Source organism: Panulirus ornatus, chromosome 46 (assembly GCF_036320965.1).
Source record: "Panulirus ornatus isolate Po-2019 chromosome 46, ASM3632096v1, whole genome shotgun sequence".
NCBI classification, from domain to species: domain Eukaryota; kingdom Metazoa; phylum Arthropoda; class Malacostraca; order Decapoda; family Palinuridae; genus Panulirus; species Panulirus ornatus.
In genome coordinates, this window is record NC_092269.1 from 14,084,574 (window position 1) to 14,109,573 (window position 25,000).

At 37.4% G+C, this 25,000-nt stretch overlaps 1 protein-coding gene and 1 long non-coding RNA gene across 2 annotated transcripts in view; both read left to right on the forward strand.

The window, feature by feature from the left end:
* The window catches only part of LOC139763312 (probable glutamate receptor), a 244,468-nt gene that overhangs the window by 133,357 nt on the left and 86,111 nt on the right, over positions 1-25,000 (forward strand). The window lies entirely within an intron of this gene.
* Positions 5,198-25,000, forward strand: part of LOC139763145 (uncharacterized) — a 21,024-nt gene continuing 1,221 nt past the window's right edge. Inside the window, exon 1 of the long non-coding RNA XR_011716042.1 lies at positions 5,198-5,331. This is a non-coding gene — a long non-coding RNA (uncharacterized lncRNA). The remainder of the gene's footprint in view (positions 5,332-25,000) is intronic.

Consider the following 25,000-nt stretch of genomic DNA (forward strand, 5'->3'; position numbering starts at 1 on the left):
TGCTCTTCCCCAATCTGATGCTCTGTACATGCCTTCACCCTATCAATCAATACTCTCACAAATAATTTACCAGGAAAACTCAGCAAACTCATATCTCTGTAATTTACGCACTCACCCTTATCCCCTTTGCCTTTGTACAATGGCACTATGCAAACATTCCGCCAATCCTCAAGCTTCTCACCATGAGTCATACATACATTAAATAACCTTACCAACCAGTCAACATTACAGTCAACCCATTTTTTAATAAATTCCACTGCAATACCATCCAAACCTGCTTCCTTGGCGGCTTTCATCTTCCGCAAAGCTTTTACTACCTCTTCTCTATTTACTAAATCATTTTCCCGAACCCTCTCACTTTGCACACCAAGTCGACCAAAACACCCTATATATGACACTCTATCATCAAACACATTCAACAAACCTTCAAAATACTCATTCCATCTCCTTCTAAACATTACCACTACTTGTTATCACCTTCCCATTAGCCCCCTTCACTGAAGTTCCCATTTGCTCCCTTGTCTTACGCACTTTATTTACCTCCTTCCAGAACATCTTTTTATTCTCCCTGAAATTTAATGATACTCTCTCCCCAACTCTCATTTGCCCTCTTTTTCACTTCTTCCACTTTTCTCTTGACCTCCTGCCTCTTGTTTTTATACATCTCACACTCATTTGTATTTTTACTTTGCAAAAATCGTCCAAATGCCTCTCTCTTCTCTTTCACTAATAATCTTACTTCCTTATCCCACTACTCACTACCCTTTCTAATCAACCCATCTCCAAAGCATCTTTTGCGCAAGCCATCACTGTTTCCCTAAATAAATCCCATTCCTCCCCCACTCCCCTTAACTCCTTTGTTCTCACCTTTTTCCATTCTGTACTCAGTCTCTCCTGGTACTTCCTCACACAAATCTCCTTCCCAAGCTCACTTACTCTCACCACTCTCTTCACCCTAACATTCTCTCTTCTTTTCTGAAAACCCCTACAAATCTTCACCTTCGCCTCCAGAAGATAACGATAAGATATCCCTCCAGCTGCACCTCTCAGCACATTAGCATCCAAAAGTCTCTCTCTCAGGCACCTATCAATTAACACGTAATCCAATAACGCTCTCTGGCCATCTCTCCTACTTACATACGTATACTTATGTATATCTCGCTTTTTAAACCAGGTATTCCCAATAACCAGTCCTTTTTCAGCACATAAATGTACAAGCTCTTCACCGTTTCCATTTACAGCACTGAACACCCCATGTATACCAACTATTCCCTCAACTGACACATTACTCACCTTTGCATTCAAATCACTCATCACTATAATCCGGTCTTGTGCATCAAAACCACTAACACACTCATTCAGCTTCTCCCAAAACACTTGCCTCTCATGATCTTTCTTCTCATGCACAAGTGCATATGCCCCAATAATCACCCATCTCTCTCTATCAACTTTCATTTTTACCAATATCAATCTAGAATCTACTTTCTTACACTCTATCACATACTCCCACAATTGCTGTTTCAGGAGTAGTGCTACTCCTTCCCTTGCTCTTGTCCTCTCACTAACCCCTGACTTTACTCACAAGACATTCCCAAACCACTCTTCCCCTTTACCCCTGAGCTTTGTTTCACTCAGAACCAAACCATCCAGGTTCCTTCCCTCAAACATACTACCTATCTCTCCTTTTTTCTCATTTTGGTTACATCCAAACACATTTAGACACACCAATTTGAGCCTCCGAGGAGGATGAGTACTCCCCGCGTGACTCCTTCTTCTGTTTCCCCTTTTAGAAAGTTAAAATACAAGGAAGGGAGGGTTTCTGGCCCCCGCTCCCGTCCCCTTTAGTCGCCTTCTACGACACGTGAGGAATGCGTGGGAGGTATCATTTCTCCCCTATCCGCAGGGATAATATATATATATCCCTGGGGATATATATATATATATATATATATATATATATATATATATATATATATATATATATATATATATATATATATATATATATATATATATATATATATATATATATATATATATATATATATATATATATATATATATATATATTTTTTTTTTTTTTCATTCAAACTATTCGCCATTTCCCGCATTAGCGAGGTAGCGTTAAGAACAGAGAACTGGGCCTTTGAGGGATATCCTCACCTGGCCCCCTTCTCTGTTCTTTCTTTTGGGAAAAAAAAAAAACAAGAGGAGAGGATTTCCAGCCCCCCGCTCCTTCCCCTTTTAGTCGCCTTCTACGACACGCAGGGAATACGTGGGAAGTATTCTTTCTCCCCTATCCCCAGGGATATGTATATATATATATATATATATATATATATATATATATATATATATATATATATATATATATATCACCTCCCCATTTGCTCCCTTGTCTTACGCACTTTATTTACCTCCTTCCAGAACATCTTTTTATTCTCCCTAAAATTTAATGATACTCTCTCACCCCAACTCTCATTTGCCCTCTTTCTCACCTCTTGCACCTTTCTCTTGACCTCCTGTCTCTTTCTTTTATACATCTCCCAATCAAAAAAAAAAGGGAAAAAATGCAATTGAGTGGGAGATGTATAAAAGAAAGAGACAGGAGGTCAAGAGAAAGGTGCAAGAGGTGAAAAAGAGGGCAAATGAAAGTTGGGGTGAGAGTTCATTAAATTTTAGGGAGAATAAAAAGATGTTCTGGAAGGAGGTAAATAAAGTGCGTAAGACAAGGGAGCAAATGGGAACCTCTGTGAAGGGAGCAAATGGGGAGGTGATAACAAGTAGTGGTGATGTGAGAAGGAGATGGAGTGAGTATTTTGAAGGTTTGTTGAATGTGTTTGATGATGGAGTGGCAGATATAGGGTGTTTTGGTCGAAGTAGTGTGGAAAGTGAGAGGGTTAGGGAAAGTGATTTGGTAAACAGAGAAGAGGTCGTAAAAGCTTTGCGGAAGATGAAAGCCGGGAAGGCAGCAGGTTTGGATGGTATTGCAGAGGAATTTATTAAAAAAGGGGGTGACTGTATTGTTGACTGGTTGCTAAGGTTATTTAATGTATGTATGACTCATGGTGAGGTGCCTGAGGATTGGCGGAATGCGTGCATAGTGCCATTGTACAAAGGCAAAGGGGATAAGAGTGAGTGCTCAAATTACAGAGGTATAAGTTTCTTGAGTTTTCCTGGTAAATTATATGGGAGGGTATTGATTGAGAGGGTGAATGCATGTGCAGAGCATCAGATTGGGGAAGAGCAGTGTGGTTTCAGAAGTGGTAGAGGATGTGTGGATCATGTGTTTGCTTTGAAGAATGTATGTGAGAAATACTTAGAAAAGCAAATGGATTTGTATGTAGCATTTATGGATCTGGAGAAGGCATATGATAGAGTTGATAGAGATGCTCTGTGGAAGGTATTAAGAATATATGGTGTGGGAGGCAAGTTGTTAGAAGCAGTGAAAAGTTTTTATCGAGGATGTAAGGCATGTGTACGTGTAGGAAGAGAGGAAAGTGATTGGTTCTCAGTGAATGTAGGTTTGATGCAGGGGTGTGTGATGTCTCCATGGTTGTTTAATTTGTTTATGGATGGGGTTGTTATGGAGGTGAATGCAAGAGTTTTGGAAAGAGGGGCAAGTATGAAGTCTGTTGTGGATGAGAAAGCTTGGGAAGTGAGTCAGTTGTTGTTCGCTGATGTTACAGCGCTGGTGGCTGATTCATGTGAGAAACTGCAGAAGGTGGAGACTGAGTTTGGTAAAATGTGTGAAAGAAGAAAGTTAAGAGTAAATGTGAATAAGAGCAAGGTTATTAGGTACAGTAGGGTTGAGGGTCAAGTCAATTGGGAGGTAAGTTTTAATGAAGAGAATCTGGAGGAAGTAAAGTGTTTTAGATATATGGGAGTGGATCTGGCAGCGGATGGAACCATGGAAGCGGAAATGGATCATAGGGTGGGGGAGGGGGCGAAAATCCTGTGAGCCTTGAAGAATGTGTGGAAGTCGAGAACATTATCTCGGAAAGCAAAAATGGGTATGTTTGAAGGAATTGTTGTTCCAACAATGTTGTATGGTTGCGATGCCTGGGCTATGGATAGAGTTTCTGCGCAGGAGGATGGATGTGCTGGAAATGAGACGTTTGAGGACAATGTGTGGTGTGAGGTGGTTTGATCGAGTAAGTAATGTAAGGATAAGAGAGATGTGTGGAAATAAAAAGAGCGTGGTTGAGAGTGCAGAAGAGGGTGTTTTGAAATGGTTTGGGCACATGGAGAGAATGAGTGAGGAAAGATTGACCAAGAGGATATATGTGTCGGAAGTGGAGGGAACGAGAAGTGGGAGACCAAATTGGAGGTGGAAAGATGGAGTGAAAAAGATTTTGTGTGATCGAGGCCTGAACATGCAGGAGGGTGAAAGGAGGGCAAGGAATAGAGTGAATTTAATCGATGTTGTATACCGGGGTTGACGTGCTGTCAGTGGATTGAATCAGGGCATGTGAAGCGTCTGGGGTAAACCATGGAAAGCTGTGTAGGTATTGTATATTTGCGTGTGTATATTAGGTGAATTGGGTCATTCTTTCGTATATTTCCTTGCGCTACCTCGCTAACGCAGGAGTCAACGACAAAGTATAATAGTAATATTAATAAAAATAAAAATTCATTGTTTGATTGGCTGTCTATTTGAGCTTTTAGCCAACGAGCTTTCATGGTCATTTAAGTTTCCTTCCTCAAGTTACATTCAGAAAACAAAATATTTTGGTAACTTCTATTGGTCGTTAAGGACAATTCCGAGACTATACATAATACTGCTATGTATATGGCTCTTGTATTGATATGAGGCGACTGAATCGCTTACGATATCTTAACAATCCTGAACATAAGCTACATCATAGCTCATGGTACTTAAAATACTCTTAAAATGTAAAATAAAGTCTCAACTATGCACAATCATTACATTTTCTACTTATAGTTAAACTGGCTCATACGTTCGAACTCTGTTTGAGGAATACTTCAGATATATCTTGTTCGTCGTACGTATACTCAGTGTTGTAGGTTTGACCTTCGTAAATCGAGCTGTGATTATTGTAGACCTGCTGCTCACGTCTCTCTCATCACTGCCGGATTTACCAATGAGAGATCATCAGTGGGAGTTGCCAGCGGTGCTCGTCACTACAATTACTGCTGCGGTACCAAACGTCCACAGCTCATTCCCTGGCTTCACCTCACGCCTGCCTGGTCTCCTGCAACCCACAGGACGGCGTCGCGCTCGACGTAAGACGCTGTTTACTTCTCTCCTCTCTGAAGTCTTAGTCATTGGTGCATTTGCTTGATATAACAGTGATCTTGCTCAAACAGGTTGGTGCCATGAATGTGGATCAATACAATGATCTATGCATTGCATACAACTGGCTCAGTCAAAATAGTCTAAGATTTACGAATGCTACCGAACCACACAACCATGTTGACGAGAACTGTCAATGTCATCTCCCACTCTCAGTGCCTCTACTCCTTGTGGAGCTTCTTGTCATTATGATTATTATTGTTATTTCAATCCTTATGATTGTTATCATTATTGTAATTATTATTACTATTGTTATTACTATTGTTATTACCATTGCTATCATTATCACTATCATTATCATTATCATTATTATTATTATCATTATCATTATCATTATCATTATCGTTATCATTATTATTATCATTATTATTATTATTTCTATTATCATTATTATTATTATTATTATTATTATTATTATTATTATTATCATTACTATTATCATTATTATTATTACTATTATTATTATTATTATTACCTTTATTCTTCTTCTTATTATTATTATTGTTATTATCATTATTATTATTATTATTATTATTATTATTATTATTATTATTATTATTATTATTATTATTATCATTATTATTATTATTATTATTATTATTATTATTATTATTATTATTATTATTATTATTATTATGATATTATTATTATTATGATTATGATTATCATTACTATTATTATTATTTCTATTATCATATTTTATTATTATTATTATCATTATTATTATTATCATTATTATCATTATCATTATTATTATTATTATTATTATTATTATTATTATTATTATTATTATTATTATTAATATTATTATTATGATTATTATCATTATTATGATTATGATTAATATTGCTATTATTATTATTATTATTATTATTATTTTTTTTTTTTTTTTTTTTTTTTTTATACTTTGTCGCTGTCTCCCGCGTTTGCGAGGTAGCGCAAGGAAACAGACGAAAGAAATGGCCCAACCCCCCCCCCCCCATACACATGTACATACACACGTCCACACACGCAAATATACATACCTACACAGCTTTCCATGGTTTACCCCAGACGCTTCACATGCCTTGATTCAATATTATTATTATTATTATTATTATTATTATTATTATTATTATTATTATTATTATCATTATTACTATTATTATTATCATTATTATTATTATCATTATTATCATTATCATTATTATTATCATTATTATTATTATTATTATTATTATTATTATTATTAATATTATTATTATGATTATTATCATTATTATGATTATGATTAATATTACTATTATTATTATTATTATTATTATTATTATTATTATTATTATTATTATTATTATCATTATTACTATTATTATTATCATTATTATCATTAGTATCATTATCATTATTATTATTATTATTACCATCATTATTATCATTATTATCGTTATCGCTATCAATCATTATCATTATCAATATAATAATTATTGTTCTTATTATTATTGATATCATCATTATCATTATTGCGAGTGTGGCCCTAGATCGTGCCTGGCAGTAAGAGTATATTTTCATACCTCCCTGAGGCTTGTATTTATCGATGGCCAGTCCACAATCGCAAAATCATTGAATGTATTTACTAATACTAAGACTTTTAATTTCTCCCAGGGCAATTCTAGGACCCATCCTAGCAATAACCAAATCATTATGAGAAAACTGACATTAAACGAAACCAAAAAAAAACAAACACCCAGCTAGCCAAGTCAATCCCCGTCACCTGATCTCTCTCAATCACTCTCCCTTACAAAGGGTACAACCAGAAAAAGCAGACATTGCTTGGTTTAGAATGACTGGTGTTGGACGGCAGAAATCAAGTGTGATGTTGAGATCTGAAAAACTTTTTTTAAGTACTACCACCTGTTGAAGTGTATTGTTTCAACGAAACATGTCGTACCAGATGTATGAAAGAATTAAATGTTAAATGAAATTGTATAAACTTCTACTAAAGTGGATTTTACTTTCATATATATATATATATATATATATATATATATATATATATATATATATATATATATATAGATTTATGTGCTGAAAAAGGACTGATATATATATATTATATATATATATATATATATAATATATATATATATATATATATATATATATATATATAATATATATATATATATATATATATATATATATATATATATATATATATATATATATATATATATATATATATATATATATATATATATATGTATATATATATATATACATATATATATATATATATATATATATATATATATATATATATATATATATATATATATATATATATATATATATATATATATATATATATATATATATATATATATATATATATATATATTATATATATATAATATCTATAATATATATATATCAGTCCTTTTTCAGCACATAAATATATATATATATATATATATATATATATATATGTATATATATATGTATATATATATATATATATATATATATATATATATATATATATATATATATATATATATATATATATATATATATATATATATACATATATATATATATATATATATATATATATATATATATATATATATATATATATATATATATATATATATATATATATATATTATATATATATAATATATATAATATATATATATCAGTCCTTTTTCAGCACATAAATCTACAAGCTCTTCACCATTTCCATTTACAACACTGAACACCCCATGTTTACCAATTATTCCCTCAACTGCCACATTACTCACCTTTGCATTCAAATCACCCATCACTATAACCAGGTCTCGTGCATCAAAACCACTAACACACTCATTCAGCTGCTCCCAAAACACTTGCCTCTCATGATCTTTCTTCTCATGCCCAGGTGCATATGCACCAATAATCACCCACCTCTCTCCATCAACTTTCAGTTTCACCCATATTAATCGAGAATTTACTTTCTTACATTCTATCACATACTCCCACAACTCCTTTTCAGGAGTATTGCTACTCCTTCCCTTGCTCTTGTCCTCTCACTAACCCCTGACTTTACTCCCAAGACATTCCCAAACCACTCTTCCCCTTTACCCTTGAGCTTCGTTTCACTCAGAGCCAAAACATCCAGGTTCCTTTCCTCAAACATACCACCTATCTCTCCTTTTTTACATCTTGGTTACATCCACACACATTTAGGCACCCCACTCTGAGCCTTCGAGGAGGATGAGCACTCCCCGCGTGACTCCTTCTTCTGTTTCCCATTTTAGAAAGTTAATACAAGGAGGGGAGGATTTCTGGCCCCCCGCTCCCGTCCCCTCTAGTCGCTTTCTACGACACGCGAGGAATACGTGGGAAGTATTCTGTCACCCCTATCCCCAGGGATAATATACATATATATATACATATACACATACACACACATACACATACATACGCACATACACACACACACACACACATACATATATATACATATGAAAAATGTAAGAAACAATTTAGAAAACTGAAACTTCTAGCTTGAAATGAATGAAAAAATGAATGTCACATAATGGTTCAACCTCTGGCTATGGAAAAAGGAAATGTATAATTTATTTACACAAACGTCAATAGCAGTTTTCATCAATCTAACCACTGTATCAATAAGCTTCAATGTCTAAGCTACATTTTTCTCCAGTTTCACTATTTTCTTGTCAAAACACCATGTATGAAAACTATCAATCCAGTAACACAACTATAAACATTTACTTCCCCTTTAAAAAAAAAGTTCTGGGGAAGTCTGTCTCGATACACTGCGGGAAACTCTACCACCTGGCGGGGTTTGTGTGGCAATGGTTCCCGATTCACAAACGTAGTAGCATCACTGGTGGGCCAAGGTAGTTCCGTTTGCGAAGAGGCGCTTTATATGACAGACGCGACGTGAAAAAAAGGGCAAATAAGAGTTGGGGTGAGAGAGTATCATTAAATTTTAGGGAGAATAAAAAGATGTTCTGGAAGGAGGTAAAGTGCGTAAGACAAGGGAGCAAATGGGAACTTCGGTGAAGGGCGCAAATGGGGAGGTGATAACAAGTAGTGGTGATGTGAGGAGATGGAGTGAGTATTTTGAAGGTTTGTTCAATGTGTTTGATGATAGAGTGGCAGATATAAGGTGTTTTGGTCGAGGTGGTGTGCAAAGTGAGAGGGTTAGGGAAAATGATTTGGTAAACAGAGAAGAGGTAGTGAAAGCTTTGCGGAAGATGAAAGCCGGCAAGGCAGCAGGTTTGGATGGTATTGCAGTGGAATTTATTAAAAAAGGGGGTGACTGTATTGTTGACTGGTTGGTAAGGTTATTTAATGTATGTATGACTCATGGTGAGGTGCCTGAGGATTGGCGGAATGCGTGCATAGTGCCATTGTACAAAGGCAAAGGGGATAAGAGTGAGTGCTCAAATTACAGAGGTATAAGTTTGTTGAGTATTCCTGGTAAATCATATGAGAGGGTATTGATTGAGAGGGTGAAGGCATGTACAGAGCATCAGATTGGGGAAGAGCAGTGTGGTTTCAGAAGTGGTAGAGGATGTGTGGATCAGGTGTTTGCTTTGAAGAATGTATGTGAGAAATACTTAGAAAAGCAAATGGATTTGTATGTAGCATTTATGGATCTGGAGAAGGCATATGATAGAGTTGATAGAGATGCTCTGTGGAAGGTATTAAGAGTACATGGTGTGGGAGGAAAGTTGTTAGAAGCAGTGAAAAGTTTTTATCGAGGATGTAAGGCATGTGTACGTGTAGGAAGAGAGGAAAGTGATTGGTTCTCAGTGAATGTAGGTTTGCGGCAGGGGTGTGTTATGTCTCCATGGTTGTTTAACTTGTTTATGGATGGGGTTATTAGGGAGGTAAATGCAAGAGTTTTGGAAAGAGGGGCAAGTATGAAGTCTGTTGGGGATGAGAGAGCTTGGGAAGTGTGTCAGTTGTTGTTCGCTGATGATACAGCGCTGGTGGCTGATTCATGTGAGAAACTGCAGAAGCTGGTGACTGAGTTTGGTAAAGTGTGTGGAAGAAGAAAGTTAAGAGTAAATGTGAATAAGAGCAAGGTTAATAGGTACAGTAGGGTTGAGGGTCAAGTCAATTGGGAGGTGAGTTTGAATGGAGAAAAACTGGAGGAAGTGAAGTGATTTAGATATCTGGGAGTGGATCTGGCAGCGGATGTAACCATGGAAGCGGAAGTGGATCATAGGGTGGGGGAGGGGGCGAAAATTCTGGGGGCCTTGAAGAATGTGTGGAAGTCGAGAACATTATCTCGGAAAGCAAAAATGGGTATGTTTGAAGGAATAGTGGTTCCAACAATGTTGTATGGTTGCGAGGCGTGGGCTATGGATAGAGTTGTGCGCAGGAGGATGGATGTGCTGGAAATGAGATGTTTGTGGACAATATGTGGTGTGTGGTGGTTTGATCGAGTGAGTAACGTAAGGGTAAGAGAGATGTGTGGAAATAAAAAGAACGTGGTTGAGAGAGCAGAAGAGGGTGTTTTGAAATGGTTTGGACACATGGAGAGAATGAGTGAGGAAAGATTGACCAAGAGGATATATGTGTCGGAGGTGGAGGGAACGAGGAGAAGAGGGAGACCAAATTGGAGGTGGAAAGATGGAGTGAAAAAGATTTTTTGTGATCGGGGCCTGAACATGCAGGAGGGTGAAAGGAGGGCAAGGAATAGAGTGAATTGGAACGATGTGGTATACCGGGGTTGACGTGCTGTCAGTGGATTGAATCAAGGCATGTGAAGCGTCTGGGGTAAGCCATGGAAAGCTGTGTAGGTATGTATATTTGCGTGTGTGGACGTATGTATATACATGTGTATGGGGGGGGTTGGGCCATTTCGTTCGTCTGTTTCCTTGCGCTACCTCGCAAACGCGGGAGACAGCGACAAAGTATAAAAGAAAAAAAAAAAAAAAAATATATATATATATATATATATATATATATATATATATATATATATATATATATATAGAGAGAGAGAGAGAGAGAGAGAGAGAGAGAGAGAGATGGAGAGAGTAAGAGATAGATATATATATAGTATAGGTATTGATAAAGATATATATGGGGAAGAGCAGTGTGGTTTCAGAAGTGGTAGGGGATGTGTGGATCAGGTGTGTGTATTGAAGAATGTATGTGAGAAATACTTACAAAAACAGTTGAATTTTTATGTAGGATTTATGGATCTGGGGAAGGCAAATGATTGGGTTGATAGAGATGCTTTTTTGGAAGATTTTAAGGGTATATTGTGTGGGAGGTAAGTTGCTAAAAGCAGTGAAATTTTTTAATCGAGTATGTAACGCATTTGTACGAGCAGGAAGTGGGGAGAGTAATTGGTTCCCAATAAATATCGGTTTGCGGCAGCTGTGGGTGATGTTCCCATGGTTGTTTAATATGTTTTTGGCTGGGGTGGTTAAGGAGGTAAGTGCAAGTGTCTTGGAGAGAGGGGCAAGTATGCAGTCTTTTGTAGATGAGCGGGCTTGAGAAGTGAGTCATTAAAAATGTTTTAGGAGACGAGTAGTATGCGATAGACAGGAGAAGATATGGGAACATCGATGGTGGTGACGCTGTAGTGCGTATTTTTAGGGTTTCTTGAATGTTTTTGATGACGGAGTGGAAGATTTAGGTTACTTTTGTTCGGGATGGTGTGCGAGGTGAGAGAGTCATGGAGAGTTGTCTGGTGAAGTTAGGAGAGGTGGTGAAAGCCTTAAAACTTACGTAAGAGGATGTGTTGTAACTCAGTGGAAGTGTATGATATTGCAGTTGAATTCTTAGCTATGGGGGTGACTGTGTTGGTGATTTGGTTATTTAAGTATTACAATATAAGTATGGACCATGGTGAGGTACCTGAGAACTAGCAGAATGCGTGCATAGTGCCAATTTATATAGGTAAGGAGGATAAAAGAGAGTGTTTAAACTATAGAGGTATAAGTTTGTTAAGTATTCCTGGGGAAGAGCAGTATGGTATCACAAGTGGTAGAGGATGTGTGAATCAGGTGTTTACTAATGTGTGACAAATATTTAAACAGAAGGATTTGGAGAAAGATTGTTATAGAGGTCTTAAGGATATATGATGGGGGTACGAAAGTTTTTTGAAGCAAATAGAAGTTATTTTCACGAATTAAGGCATGTGAACGAGTTGGAAAACAGAAAAGCGAGTGACTCCATTGAAGGTTAGTCTACAACAGTAGTGGACGATGTCTACATTGCTGTCAAAATTATTTATAGATGTGGCGGTGAGAGTTTTGGAGAGGGTTAACTATGCAGCTATTTGGGTATGAGGGAGGGGGGAGGGGAAACTGAACAAGTTCTTGTTTTTTTATAATACAGCACTGGTAAGATTTGTTCAAAAGCTGTAGAAGTTGGTGACTAAGTTGAGAAAAATGTATGAAAGGAGGTTATTTAGTTAATCAGGGTGAGGGACAAGTTAGTTGGGATGTAAGTCTGGATTGAGAAAATCTGGAGGAAGAGAAGTGTTTTAGATATCTTGGCGTGGACATCACAGCAAATGAAAACATGGGAGCAGAAGTGAGTCATAGGGTCGGGGAGGGGGCGAAGGATCTGGGAGCAATGAAGAATGTGTGGAAGATCGTTGCCTTGGAGGGTAAAATTGGGTATGTTTGAAGGTACAATGTTTTATGGATGCGAGACATAGGCTACGGATGAGGATGTGCAGAGGAGGGTGGAAGTGTTGGAGACAAAATGTTTGGGAACGATATGTGGTGCGAGGTGTTTTGATCAAGGAAGTAAAAAAGGGTAAAAGAGTTATGTGACAGTGAAAATAGTGGAATGGAGGGCTGAAAAGGGTGTGTTTAAACCGGTTTGGACACACACCACATAATGTCCTGAAACATCTTATTTCCATCACATTTCCAACACTCACTTCCGCTTCCATGGTTCCATCCATTGCCAAATCCGCTACCAGATATCTAAAACACTTCACCTCCTTCAGTTTTTCTCCTATCAAACATACCTCCCCAATTGAATTGTCCCTCAACCCTACTGTACATAATAACCTTGTTCTTATTCACATTTACTCTCAGCTGTCTTCTTTCACACACTATCAAACTCAGTTACAAGCTTCTGCAGTCTCTCACCCGGATCAGCCACTAGCGCTGTATCATCAGCGAACAACAACTGACTCACTTCCCAAGCCCTCTCGTCCACAACGGACTGCATACTTGCCCTTCTTTCTAAACTCTCCCATTCGTCTCCCAAACAACCATGGAGACATCATGCACCCCTGCCGCAAACCGACATTCAGTGGGAACCAATCACTTTCTTCTCTTCCTACTGTCCACATGCCGTACATCCTCGATAAAAACTTTTCACTACTTCCAGCAACTTACCTCCCACACCAATTAATACCTTCCACAGAGAATCTCTGTAAGCTCTATCATATACCTTCTCCAGTTACATAAATGCTACATACAAATCCATATGTTTTTTCAAGTATTTCTTACATACATTCTTCAAAGCAAACATCTGATGCACACATCCTCTACCACTTCTGAAACCACACTGCTCTTCCCCAATCTGATGCTCTGTACATGTATTCACCCTTTTAATCAATACCCTCCTATACAATTTCCCAGGAATACCTAACAAACTTATACCTCTGTAATTTGAACACTCACCTTGATCCCCTTTACCTTTGTACAATGGCACTATGGATGCATTCCCCCAATCCTCAGGCACTTCACTATGATTCATACATATATTGAATATCATCAACAACCAGTCAACAGCAAAGTCACCCCCTTTTTTTTTTTAATAAATTCCATTGCAATACCATCCAAAACCGCCGCCTTGCCGGCTTTCATCTTTCGCAAAGCTTTCCCTACCTCTTCTCTGGTTATCAAATCATTCTCCCTGACCCTTTCACTTTGCACACCACCTCGACCAAAATACCCTATATATGCCACTCTGTCATCTAACACATTCAACAAACCTTCAAATCAATCACTCAATCTCCTTCTTACATCACCACTTCTTCTTATTACTTCCCATAGGCCCCCTTTACCAATGTTCCCATTTGTTCTCCTATCTTACGTACTTTAACTATCTCCTCCCGAAACATCTTTTTATCCTCCCGACAAATTAATGATCCTCTCTCACCCCAACTCTCATCTGCCCTCTTTTTTACCTCTTCCACAATTTTCTTGACCTCCTGCCTCTGTCTCTTATACATCTCCCAGCAATTTGAACTATTTCCCTGAAAAACTCGTCAAAATACCTTTCTCTGCTCTTTCACTAATAATCTTACTTGTTCATCCCACCACTCACCACCTTTTCTAATCTGCCCACCTCCCACGCTTCTCATGCCACAAGCATCTTTTGCGCAAAGCATCACTGCTTCCCTAAATACATCCCATTCCTCCCTCATTTACTTTACGTCCTTTCTTCTCACATTTTTCCATTCTGGACTCAGTCTCTGCTGTTACTTCCTCACACAAGTCTCCTCTCAAACTCACTTACCCTCACCACTCTCTTCACCTCAACACTCTCCATTCTTTTCTGAAAACCTTTACAAATCTTCACCTTCGCCTCGACAAGATAATGATCAAATATCACTCCAGTTGCACCTCTCTGCACATTAACATCAAAAAAATCTCTTTCACGCGCCTATCAATGATCACGTAATCCAATAACGCTCTCTGGCCATCTCTCCTACTAGCATAAGTTTACTTGTGTACATCGCTCTTTTTAAACTAGGTATTCCCAATCACCAATCCTTTTTCAGCACACAGATCTACAAGCTCTTCAGCATTTCCATTTACAAAACCGAACACCACATGTACACCAATTATTCCCTCAACTGCCACATTACTCACAAATGCATTCAAATCACCCATCACTATAACCCGGTCTCGTTCAAAACATATATATATATATATATATATACGAATAAAGTGCATATGAACGCGCACCTTCATAGAACATACAAACCTCCAACAGCCAGGATCGAACCCGGGACCCCTGTGCAAGAGGAAGGCATGCTAACCGCTAGGCTATGGGACTGTATAATAGAAACCAACTATTCGAAACACTAAGTACTCGAATACCCTTCGTCTCACAATGGTGAGCAACGGGGTCTGTACCGGTTATTTCCTAACAGACGCACATAGCCAGCTGATAGCGTTTTACCGAACCTAACTGTACAACGCGGAGGTATATGAATACGAATAAAGTGCATATGAATGCGCACCTTCAGAGTTGATAGAGATGCTCTGTGGAAGGAATCAAGAATATATGGTGTGGGAGGCAAGTTCTTAGAAGCAGTGAAAAGTTTTTATCGAGGATGTAAGGCATGTGTACGTGTAGGAAGAGAGGAGAGTGATTGGTTCTCAGTGAATGTAGGTTTGCGGCAGGGGTGTGTGATGTCTCCATGGTTGTTTAATTTGTTTATGGATGGGGTTGTTAGGGAGGTGAATGTATATATATATATATATATATATATATATATATATATATATATATATATATATATATATATATTTAACATGTATATATATATATACATATATATATATTTATATCTATCAACTCTATCAACTCTATCATATGCCTTCTCCAGATCCATAAATGCTACATACAAATCCATTTGCTTTTCTAAGTATTTCTCACATACATTCTTCAAAGCGAACACCTGATCCACACATCCTCTACCACTTCTGAAACCACACTTCTCTTCCCCAATCTGATGCTCTGTACATGCCTTCACCCTCTCAATCAATACCCTCCCATACAATTTGCCAGGAATACTCAACAAACTTATACCTCTGTAATTTGAGCACTCACTCTTATCCCCTTTGCCTTTGTACAATGGCACTATGCACGCATTCCGCCAATCCTCAGGCACCTCACCATGAGTCATACATACATTAAATAACCTTGCCAACCAGTCAACAATACAGTCACCCCCTTTTTTAATAAATTCCACTGCAATACCATCCAAACCTGCTGCCTTGCCGGCTTTCATCTTCCGCAAATCTTTTACTACCTCTTCTCTTTTTACAAAATCATTTTCCCTAACCCTCGCACTTTGCACACCACCTCGACCCAAACACCCTATATCTGCCACTCTATCATCAAACACATTCAACAAACCTTCAAAATACTCACTCCATCTCCTTCTCACATCACCACTACTTGTTATCACCTCCCCATCCCTGGGGATAGGGGAAAAAGAATACTTCCCAAGTGTTCCCTGCGTGTCGTAGAAGGTGACTAAAAGGTGAGGGAGCGGGGGGGCTGGAAATCCTCCCCTCTCATATTTTTCTTTTTTCTTTTTTTTTTAATTTTCCAAAAGAAGGAACAGAGAAGGGGGCCAGATGAAGATATTCCCTCGAAGGCCCAATCCTCTGTTCTTAACGCTACCTCGCTAATGCGGGAAATGGCGAATAGTTTGAAAGAAAAGAAGAAAATATATATATATATATATATATATATATATATATATATATATATATATATATATATATATATATATATATATATATATATTTCTTTCTTTCTTTCAAACTATTCACCATTTCCCGCGTTAGCGAGGTAGCGTTAGGAACAGAGGACTGGGCGTTTTTTGGAATATCCTCACCTGGCCCCCTCTGTTCCTTCTTTTGGAAAATTAAAAAAAAAACGAGAGGGGAGGATTTCCAGCCCCCCGCTCCCTTCCCTTTTAGTCGCCTTCTACGACACGCAGGGAATACGTGGGAAATATTCTTTCTCCCCTATCCCCAGGGATAATATATATATATATATATATATATATATATATATATATATATATATATATATATATATATATATATATATATATATATATATATATATATATATATAGATATATATATATGTATATATATATATATATACATATATATATATATATATATATATATATATATATATATATATATATATATATATATATATATATATATATATATATATATATATATATATATATATATATATATGTATATATATATATATATACATATATATATATCTATATATATATATATATATATATATATATATATATATATATATATATATATATATATATATATATATATATATATACGTATATATATATATATATATATATATATATATATATATATATATATATATATATATATATATATATATATATATATATATATATATATATATATATATATATATATATATATATATATATATATATATATATATATATATATATATATATATATATATATATATATATATATATATATATATATATATATATATATATATATATATATATATATATATATATATATATATATATATATATATATATATATATATATATATATATATATATATATATATACATATATATATATATATATATATATATATATATCTTTACCAAATGGCGTCCTAACTTCGTCTCATCGATGTATATCAACTGACTTATATTTCTCTCTTGTGTCTCCCCTGAAGATGTGATTATTACACGAAAATGCACTTGGGAACTTATCGTGTTTCACTTTCCCCATGGAGTCATAGGAATATATAAATATATAAATACATACATAAGTATATATATATATATATATATATATATATATATATATATATATATATATATATATATATATATATATATATATATATATCTTTACCAAATGGCGTCCTAACTTCGTCTCATCGATGTATATCAACTGACTTATATTTCTCTCTTGTGTCTCCCCTGAAGATGTGATTATTACACGAAAATGCACTATATACATATATATATATATATATATATATATATATATATATATATATATATATATATATATATATATATATATATATATATATATATATATATATATATATATATAAATTCTCGATTAATATGGGTAAAACTGAAAGTTGATGGAGAGAGGTGGGTGATTATTGGTTCATATGCACCTGGGCATGAGAAGAAAGATCATGAGAGGCAAGTGTTTTGGGAGCAGCTGAATGAGTGTGTTAGTGGTTTTGATGCACGAGACCGTGTTATAGTGATGGGTGATTTGAATGCAAAGGTGAGTAATGTGGCAGTTGAGGGAATAATTGGTATACATGGGGTGTTCAGTGTTGTAAATGGAAATGGTGAAGAGCTTGTAGATTTATGTGCTGAAAAAGGACTGATGATTGGGAGTACCTGGTTTAAAAGCGAGATATACATAAGTATACTTATGTAAGTAGGAGAGATGGCCAGAGAGCGTTATTGGATTACGTGTTAATTGACAGGCGTGCGAAAGAGAGACTTTTGGATGTTAATGTGCTGAGAGGTGCAACTGGAGGGATGTCTGATCATTACTTTGTGGAGGCTAAGGTGAAGATTTGTATGGGTTTTCAGAAAAGAAGAGTGAATGTTGGGGTGAAGAGGGTGGTGAGAGTAAGTGAGCTTGGGAAGGAGACCTGTGTGAGGAAGTACCAGGAGAGACTGTGTATAGAATGGAAAAAGTTGAGAACAATGGAAGTAAGATGAGTGGGGGAGGAATGGGATGTATTTAGGGAATCAGTGATGGATTGCGCAAAAGATGCTTGTGGCATGAGAAAAGTGGGAGGTGGGTTGATTAGAAAGGGTAGTGAGTGGTGGGATGAAGAAGTAAGAGTATTAGTGAAAGAGAAGAGAGAGGCTTTTGGACGATTTTTGCAGGGAAAAAATGCAATTGAGTTGGAGATGTATAAAAGAAAGAGACAGGAGGTCAAGAGAAAGGTGCAAGAGGTGAAAAAAAGGGCAAATGAGAGTTGGGGTGAGAGAGTATCATTAAATTTTAGGGAGAATAAAAATATGTTCTGGAAGGAGGTAAATAAAGTGCTAAAGACAAGGGAGCAAATGGGAACTTCAGTGAAGGGCGCAAATGGGGAGGTGATAACAAGTAGTGGTGATGTGAGAAGGAGATGGAGTGAGTATTTTGAAAGTTTGTTGAGTGTGTTTGATGATAGAGTGGCAGATATAGGGTGTTTTGGTCGAGGTGGTGTGCAAAGTGAGAGGGTTAGGGAAAATGATTTGGTAAACAGAGAAGAGGTAGTGAAAGTTTTGCGGATGATGAAAGCCGGCAAGGAAGCAGGTTTGGATGGTATTGCAGTGGAATTTATTAAAAAGGGGGTGACTGTATTGTTGACTGGTTGGTAAGGTTATTTGATGTATGTATGACTCATGGTGAGGTGCCTGAGGATTGGCGGAATGCGTGCACAGTGCCATTGTACAAAGGCAAAGGGGATAAGAGTGAGTGCTCAAATTACAGAGGTATAAGTTTGTTGAGTATTCCTGGTAAATTATATGAGAGGGTATTGATTGAGAGGGTGAAGGCATGTACAGAGCATGAGATTGGGGGAGAGCAGTGTGGTTTCAGAAGTGGTAGAGGATGTGTGGATCAGGTGTTTGCTTTGAAGAATGTATGTGAGAAATACTTAGAAAAGCAAATGCATTTGTATGTAGCATTTATGGATCTGGAGAAGGCATATGATAGAGTTGATAGAGATGCTCTGTGGAAGGTATTAAGAATATATGGTGTGGGAGGAAAGTTGTTAGAAGCAGTGAAAAGTTCTTATCGAGGATTTAAGGCATGTGTACGTGTAGGAAGAGAGGAAAGTGATTGGTTCTCAGTGAATGTAGGTTTGCGGCAGGGGTGTGTGATGTCTCCATGGTTGTTTAATTTGTTTCTGGATGGGGTTGTTAGGGAGGTAAATGCAAGAGTTTTGGAAAGAGGGGCAAGTATGAAGTCTGTTGGGGATGAGAGAGCTTGGGAAGTGAGTCAGTTGTTGTTCGCTGATGACACAGCGCTGGTGGCTGATTCATGTGAGAAACTGCAGAAGCTGGTGACTGAGTTTGGTAAAGTGTGTGGAAGAAGAAAGTTAAGAGTAAATGTGAATAAGAGCAAGGTTATTAGGTTCAGTAGGGTTGAGGGTCAAGTCAATTGGAAGGTGAGTTTGAATGGAGAAAAACTGGAGGAAGTGAAGTGTTTTAGATATCTGGGAGTGGATCTGGCAGCGGATGGAACCATGGAAGCGGAAGTGGATCATAGGGTGGGGGAAAAATTCTGGGAGCCTTGAAGAATGTGTGGAAGTCGAGAACATTATCTCGGAAAGCAAAAATGGGTATGTTTGAAGGAATAGTGGTTCCAACAATGTTGTATGGTTGCGAGGCGTGGGCTATGGATAGAGTTGTGCGCAGGAGGATGGATGTGCTGGAAATGAGATGTTTAAGGACAATGTGTGGTGTGTGGTGGTTTGATTCAGTAAGTAACGTAAGGGTAAGAGAGATGTGTGGAAATAAAAAGAGCGTGGTTGAGAGAGCAGAAGAGGGTGTTTTGAAATGGTTTGGGCACATGGAGAGAATGAGTGAGGAAAGATTGACCAAGAGGCTATATGTGTCGGAGGTGGAGGGAACGAGGAGAAGAGGGAGACCAAATTGGAGGTGGAAAGATGGAGTAAAAAAGATTTTTTGTGATCGGGGCCTGAACATGCAGGAGGGTGAAAGGAGGGCAAGGAATAGAGTGAATTGGAGCGATGTGGTATACCGGGTTTTTTTTTATACTTTGTCGCTGTCTCCCGCGTTTGCGAGGTAGCGTAAGGAAACAGACGAAAGAAATGGCCCAATCCCCCCCCCCCATACACATGTATATACATACGTCCACACACGCAAATATACATACCTACACAGCTTTCCATGGTTTACCCCAGACGCTTCACATGCCTTGATTCAATCCACTGACAGCACGTCAGCCCCGGTATACCACATCGCTCCAATTCACTCTGTTCCTTGCCCTCCTTTCACCCTCCTGCATGTTCAGGCCCCGATCACAAAAAATCTTTTTTACTCCATCTTTCCACCTCCAATTTGGTCTCCCTCTTCTCCTCGTTCCCTCCACCTCCGACACATATAGCCTCTTGGTCAATCTTTCCTCACTCATTCTCTCCATGTGCCCAAACCATTTCAAAACACCCTCTTCTGCTCTCTCAACCACGCTCTTTTTATTTCCACACATCTCTCTTACCCTTACGTTACTTACTGAATCAAACCACCTCACACCACACATTGTCCTCAAACATCTCATTTCCAGCACATCCATCCTCCTGCGCACAACTCTATCCATAGCCCACGCCTCGCAACCATACAACATTGTTGGAACCACTATTCCTTCAAACATACCCATTTTTGCTTTCCGAGATAATGTTCTCGACTTCCACACATTCTTCAAGGCTCCCAGAATTTTTCCCCCACCCTATGATCCACTTCCGCTTCCATGGTTCCATCCGCTGCCAGCTCCACTCCCAGATATCTAAAACACTTCACTTCCTCCAGTTTTTCTCCATTCAAACTCACCTCCCAATTGACTTGACCCTCAACCCTACTGTACCTAATAACCTTGCTCTTATTCACATTTACTCTTAACTTTCCTCTTTCACACACTTTACCAAACTCAGTCACCAGTTTCTGCAGTTTCTCACATGAATCAGCCACCAGCGCTGTATCATCAACGAACAACAACTGACTCACTTCCCAAGCTCTCTCAACCCCAACAGACTTTATACTTGCCCCTCTTTCCAAAACTCTTGCATTCACCTCCCTCACAACCCCATCCATAAACAAATTAAACAACCTTGGAGACATCACACACCCCTGCCGCAAACCTACATTCACTGAGAACCAATCACTTTCCTCTCTTCCTACACGTACACATGCCTTACATCCTCGATAAAAACTTTTCACTGCTTCTAACAACTTGCCTCCCACACCATATATTCTTAATACCTTCCACAGAGCATCTCTATTAACTCTATCATATGCCTTCTCCAGATCCATAAATGCTACATACAAATCCATTTGCTTTTCTAAGTATTTCTCACATACATTCTTCAAAGCAAACACCTGATCCACACATCCTCTACCACTTCTGAAACCACACTGCTCTTCCCCAATCTGATGCTCTGTACATGCCTTCACCCTCTCAATCAATATCCTCCCATATAATTTACCAGGAATACTCAACAAACTTATACCTCTGTAATTTGAGCACTCACTCTTATCCCCTCTGCCTTTGTACAATGGCACTATGCACGCATTCCGCCAATCCTCAGGCACCTCACCATGAGTCATACATACATTAAATAACCTTACCAACCAGTCAACAATACAGTCACCCCCTTTTTTAATAAATTCCACTGCAATACCATCCAAACCTGCTGCCTCGCCGGCTTTCATCTTCAGCAAAGCTTTTACTACCTCTTCTCTGTTTACCAAATCATTTTCCCTAACCCTCTCACTTTGCACACCACCTCGACCAAAACACCCTATATATATATATATATATATATATATATATATATATATATATATATATATATATATATATATATATATATATATATATACATATATAGGTAGATAGATAGATAGATAACTAGGGAAAGAGATGAGAGAGTTATTTGGACGATTTTTGCAGGAGAATAATGCAAATGACTTTTTAGATGTATAGAAGAGAGGCCGGAGGTCAAGAGAAAGGTGAAAGAGGTGAAAAAGAGGGCAAGTGAAAGTCGGGGTGGGACAGTATCATTAAATTTTTGGAAAGTAAAACGATTTTTTGGAATTAAGTAGATAAAGTGCGTAAGACAAGGGAACAAATGGGAACATTACTTAAGGCGACTAATGGGGAGGTGATAACAAGTACTGGTGATTTGAGAAGGAGATGGGGTGAGTATTTTGGAGGCTTGTTGAATGTGTTTGATGATAGAGTGGCAGATATAGGGTGTTTTGGTTTAGGTGGTTTGCAAAGTGTGAAGGTTAGGGAGAATGAATAGGTAAAGAGAGATGGGGTAGTAAAAGCTTTGTGGAAGATGAAAGCCGGCAAGGCAGCAGGTTTGGATGGTATTGCAGTGGAATTTCTTAGAGAATGGGGTGACTGTGTGGTTGCCTATTTGATAAAGTTACTTAATGTATATATGATTCATTGTGAGGTGCCTGAGAATTGGCAGAATGCTTGGATAGTGACATTGTACAGAGGGAAAGGGGATAAAGATGAGTGCTCAAATTACAGAGGTATAAGTTTGTTGAGTATTCCTGAGAAATTATGAGGGAGGGTATTGATTGAGAGGGCGAAGGCATGTACAGAGCATCAAAATGGGGAAGAGCAGTGTGGCTTCAGAAGTAGTAGTGGATGTGTGAATCAGGTGTTTGCTTTGATGAGTGTATGTGAGACAGTTAGGAAAACAAAATGATTTGATGTAGCATCTATGGATCTGGAGAAAGCATATGATGGAGGTGATGGAGATGCTCTGTGGAAAGCATTAAGAATATATGGTGTGGTAGGCAAGTTGTTAGAAGCAATGAAAAGTTTTTATCAACGATGTAAGGCATATGTACAGGAAGGAAGATAGGAAAGTGATTGGTTCTCATTGAATGTCGGTTTAATGGTTGTTCATGAATGGGGTTGTTAGGGATGTGAATGCGAGAGGTTTGGAGAGAAGGGCAAGTATGCAGTCTGTTGTGTATGAGAGACCTTGGGAAGTGAGTCAGTTGTTCGCTGATGATACAGCATGGGTGGCTGATTCGGATGAGAAACTGTAGAAGCTGGTGACTGAGTTTGGTAAACCGTGTGAAAGAAGAAAGCTGAGAGGAGATATGAATAAAAGCAAGGTTATTAGGAACAGTAGGGTTAAGGGACAAGTCAATTGGGAGTTAAGTTTGAATGGAGAAAAACCGGAGGAAGTGAAGTGTTTTAGATATCTGGGAGTGGATTTGGCAGCGGAGGGAACCATGGAAGCTAAAGTGGGGGAGGGTGCGAAATTCTGGGAGTGTTGAAAAATGTTTGGAAGGCGAGAGCATTATCTCGGAAAGCAAAAATGAGTATGTTTGAAGGAATGGTGGTTCCGACAATGGTATATGGTTGCATCGCATGGGCTATAGATAGATTTGTGCGCAGGACGATGGATGTGCTGCAAATGAGATTTTGAGGACAATATGTGGTGTGAGATGGTTAGACCGACAAAGTGTGGAAAGGGTAAGAGAGATGTGTAGTAATAGAAAGAGTGTGGTTGAGAGAGCAGAAGAGGGTGTTTTGAAATGGTTTGGTCACATGGAGAGAATGAGTGAGGAAAAATTGACAAAAAGGATATATGTGTCAGAGTTGGAGGGAACAAGGAGAAGTGGGTGACCAAATTGGAGGTGGAAGGATGGAATGAAAAAGGTTTTGAGTGATCTGGGTCTGAACATACAGGAGGGTCAGACTGGTAAGGATCTTTCTGTTAGACTTAAGCAACATAAATATAGTATAAGAACGGGACAAGAATCAAATCCCTTGTTTAATCATGTTAAAATCTATGATCATTGTATTGACTGGAGTAACGCCATCTCAGTTGTTAACTCTAACTCTATTGCCAAGAGAAATATCATTGAATCTTCTATTATTAAATACACAAAGAATTATAATCTTAATATTAGTGATGGTCTGTACAAATTAGATAACTTTATTGTTGATAAGAAATGCAAAATGATAAGTTTATGAACGCTCGTTGTATGTTTTGGACAATCACATGTTTACCAAATTTCGTCCTAGCTTCGGCTCTTCGATGTATATCAACTGACTGTTATATTTCTCTCTTGTGTCTCCCCTGATGATGTTATTATTACACGAAAGT